The sequence below is a fragment of the Sitophilus oryzae genome, unplaced genomic scaffold, assembly GCF_002938485.1.
Source record: "Sitophilus oryzae breed Bouriz unplaced genomic scaffold, Soryzae_2.0 scaffold_813_pilon_pilon, whole genome shotgun sequence".
NCBI classification, from domain to species: domain Eukaryota; kingdom Metazoa; phylum Arthropoda; class Insecta; order Coleoptera; family Curculionidae; genus Sitophilus; species Sitophilus oryzae.
The window spans coordinates 667,745-672,401 of NW_022147432.1; the positions used below are offsets into that span (position 1 = coordinate 667,745).

Sequence of the window (4,657 nt, forward strand, 5' to 3'; positions counted from 1 at the left end):
GCCGTCTGAGTCTTTCGCCTCCAGCCTATGTTGTCACGTCTAAAATATTATTAATATTTTTTTTGTTGTTATACACATATATTGAGATATTAAAACTGTATTTTAATAAAGTAGTGTTTAATAGTAGAAAGATGTATTAAATAGTCCCTATACTACTAAATTATAAGTCGGAGACTATTTAAAAATGACAAATTCTTTACAATTTGGCAACACCCATCAATCGCCGGGTCGCCTGTTCATTCTTTATTCTCTCGTAGTAGAGCCATAGTAGAGTAAAGCACGTGTCGTAAAACCTTGTTGTCACAGTTTCTCCATGGCTATTTTATTGTTTTTATTGGATGTTTTGATTTTGTATTTTTTTCATTCGATTTTCTTAGTGTGTAGTGTCGGTTTAGTGTTTATTTTGATTACTTTTTATTTAAAAACTATAAAACATGGTTCGTCAGTGCCAAATTTGTAAGAAATTGGACTATTTAAGTCCTGGAACAACATTCCACAGGTAAGTCAAATTTACTATTTTGGCGTCAGTGGCGTTGTAGAAAGGCGCTTATTTAGATAATAATTTAGTAAATTATAAACCCTGGAAAATCTGTATTTTTTATATTTATCATTTACGTAAAGGTTCTTACTAACCTCGTTATTAATATAACGAGTAGATACATTATTAAGTACATAAGAAGTAGACACATTATTTTCTTGGGCATTGGTTAATTTAATGCTTTTTTTTATGAAAAATGTGTTTCTTTTTATTCTAAAACCATCCTTAGAATCTAAAATAACATACAGGAATTCCAGAATGATATTCCATTATGAAACAACAATTTTTAAGGCTTATTATAAACTATAAACAATCGAGAAAGTCGAAAAAATTACAAGCTACCAAACATTTTAAAATACCAAACATTCCTTATTTTTTTTCAAGACTAAAATATTTTACAAACATTACTTTTTCCCTATAGTTTCACATCAGGTATAGAAATAACTACGTTTTTATGATAGGGTCACCATTATGATAACAAAAATGACGAACAATGGTCCAGAAATGTAAACAAGTACATATTTTTTGTAAATATTTTTCTTACCGCTTGCATTTTTGTCCATTATTATTTCACAAATTATACAGGGTTATGTAAACCAGGTAGATATTTCGTTTTTTTTATATTAAACAAAGATAAAATAAATATGCCATTTTAAAATTTATCCAGTACTTACCTAGAGTTTTTTCTTTTTTTTTCTCGACTGTTAATCTATTATTAATTTGTAATACCGTATGATCGAAAAAAACGGCGTCCAGTTGGCTTGGAAAAAACCATCGATACATACTCCATATAATTTTACATATAAAATGACAGCGATCTTCATTTCATAGCCATCGCTGACGCCGTTTTTTTTCGATTATAAGGTATAATTTTCATTTTTTCTTTTATAATGTAATATCACTTAAGTAATATCACATATAATCTGAAGATAGTTTTAGAATTAACCAAAACGTAAATCTTTAATAAAACAATCTGTTATTATTTGCCATATATGTATGTATCCAAGAAAATAATTTACATATTATTATTATATGTTTTACTGTTTTTTATCTTTATTTGAAACTCAGAAATGTTGCATTGGCTTTCTAAAAAAATGAACTTGTAAGTTTTTAAAATGCTTCGTTTCGGAGATACAGGGTGTAGAAGTTTCATTTTTATTTCGATTTTTTTCCAAATAATTTCTGAAGTGACGTCAATATTTGGACGAAAATTGGCGTTTGGGAGTTTTTTGACATGAAAAATTAGATTTAGATGTCAATTTGACTTTTACTAATAGGGGGCGCCACCTACATATTTTTTAAGTTATTTGAAGAGTAATACTTTTTGTCTGTATCTATATAAAACTACTGAGAAAAATTTACATTTCCAACGTTTTTTACTTAATAAGGTCTCTTGTTGACACTCGCCACAAGTATAGTTCTCAAGATATTTGGAAACGAATTAATCAATACATTCTTCATAAATTATTTGGAAAAAAGCGAAATAAAAATGAAATTTCTACACTCTGTATCTCTGAAACGAAGCATTTTAGGACATAAATTTATACTATTTTTTTTACTGATTTTATTTGCAGATTATGCTGCCAAAGTTTCCTGAATACAATTCCGACCACTCTGTATATCAAGATATCCCCCATTACGTACTAGTTTTTCTTAATAATTTTCTATACATTTTCCAACGCCAAGATGTACCAAGCGCATACAAATACATCAAGCTTCAAACAAGCTTGCACGTTGACAGTAATACCTACAGTAATATTGTATTATATTAATGTAATATTTTTGAACCAATGTTCAATATTACTGTAGTAATACTGTTTATACTCATGCCTTTTATATTTGTTTGAATTTGGTGCATATTTCCATTGAATAAAGTATAGTCACCATTACCATTATTATACTTACTCTATAATAAAGACAGTAACGAGTTAAATAAATGTAGTTTTCATTTTATTCACTTCCTAAAAGCTTGCTTTAATGGAACAGATTCCTGTTTTTTCTAATTTACATAATAAGACATCACTTTTACCGGAAAAAAAAATTAAACAATTATAAAGTTTTTTCTCTTTCTGTTCTATTATATCTATAGAATAGATCCTGTTTTGATTAATATTAGAGTTGTAAATGTTTGACTAAAATTAATATTTTATTAAATTAATAATTTATCATCAATTTCAAAAATTAAATAATTTCGATTATTAAAATTTCTTCTATAACACGTACTTTATTATTTTTATCGTTTTTAGACTCTAAGACGTTTTTTTTTCTAAGTCCCAAACTTTGCTTTAGGAATATTAAACTATTTTCTTTTTCCTAAATCTTAATAATATAAAAAGTTTAAATACGATATATTTTTAATTGAATTATAAGCTTCATTAAAATTAAAAAAATACCCGCCTATGATACGGAGAGTGCAGGTGCACTGAAGAAACAAAAGACAGTGTTGCGTTGGGCGGCAGAGCCGTCAGGAAACGACCGTTACGACGGAGACAGCCTATCTATCGCTCGTGTCGCACTCGTTAGAGCCAAAAACAATAACACAACAATAACAAGACGTTGTCTGTCCGCATCTTCCAGCTATTTATGAATGAGATGCTCAGTCTATATTTTATTCTAAGTCTATGATTAAAATATTACCGCTACCCCTTCCAGACTCAATCTCTAGATGCGCCACTAGTTCAGAATTATCGGGCTTTTCGGTCACAGAAAAGCTCATGAAAGAAAACGCCTTGCGTAACCATCTTCTGATGCGTGTCGAATACTCGTCAGTGATTAATAGCAGTAGTAGTAGTTATTAAAAGATATAGAACTATTAGATAATAAATCTACGGAAAATAAAACGGAAAACTATAAACTTCTGATCTGAAATCTCAATTTTTTTTTCTTGATGTTGTTGTTGTTTGAATCAGACATTATAAACATTTGGAAACACAGGGTTGACCGTTATTTTTATCGTTTCTTTACAGATCGAATTTGCAAACTTTTCGTTTTATTTCTGTTTCAGTCGTGTTACTCTTAAACTCGTTTCCTTTGTTGCTACGCTACTGACCATTATCCTGACGAAGTCGTGCAATTTTCCCGTTGCTGACCGGATCGCTTCCTGCTGTCCGTGGGTCAATAGCAAAGTGGCCGATGGTCGACGGACAATCGTAGCCGGCAAACTTTTCGAGTATTGTAGTTGCGAGTTCGATAGCTTATTCGACGTTTTATTTTTCTGTTTCCAGACGATCGCTACGGGCCGGAGCGACCATGAAAACAAACTTGTTTGTCTGTCTATAATTATGTTGCTCCAACTTTTAAATAAAGCCAATTATTTTTAATATGTTTCTTTCACTTAACCGGGGGGCCAACTAAGAATGGACGTCAACGTAAAAATGAACTAAGAATGGTCAATCAGGAAACAGGATTTTTCTAAAAAATATGCAGGTGAAGAGGTAGACCGTTGGTCGGCAAATGTTTGGATAAGAATTCTAGGAGGGCAAATGATTGGACTTTTTAAATCATCTCAATGAAATGAAATATCCACAGTTTCTAAGGGAGGAATTCTCAATTTAGTTAGAGGATCCATATGATGAAATTGCATTTGTGGCCTTTTCAGCATGATGGTTCAATTGATGCAGTTGTGCAGTTTATTTTGTTATGAATAATGAATTATGTAACAAGAAACATGAACTAGCTCAACAAAACAATATTTTTTGGCGATATTGAGTCAGATATGGACAAATGTCAAGATATAATATGATCTAATGCATATGTTGTAGCATTTTCATTTTCCAAATGCTACTTTGTTTTATTATAGACGGATTTTTATTATTATATCGATATTTTCTTTAAATTTCTACAACGCTTAAATTTCGGAACGCTCTCTATCGAAAATATTGGATCGTACCCTGGTGTATCGACAAGACGGGAAACGTCAAAATCGTCACCTCGGATTTAGCCGTTGCCGAGGTCACCGTGCCATTTTTAAGAAAATTTTATTTGGCTGGTATTTTTCACAATATGGGAAAAATATTGTGATTTTGTTATCCTATAGTATAGTATATATAGAATCGAGAGATGGAAGGTCCCATATAGATTTTGATTGCTTTGATTTTAAAGGATCTATAGTTTTGGTAA

At 30.6% G+C, this 4,657-nt stretch overlaps 1 long non-coding RNA gene across 1 annotated transcript; it reads left to right on the top strand.

Moving 5' to 3' along the window:
- Nucleotides 1-368: 368 nt before the first annotated feature.
- LOC115889280 lies at nt 369-2,471 on the top strand. The gene is made up of 2 exons (XR_004051413.1): nt 369-499; nt 2,113-2,471. It is a non-coding gene; the product is annotated as an uncharacterized LOC115889280 (long non-coding RNA).
- Nucleotides 2,472-4,657: the final 2,186 nt, after the last annotated feature.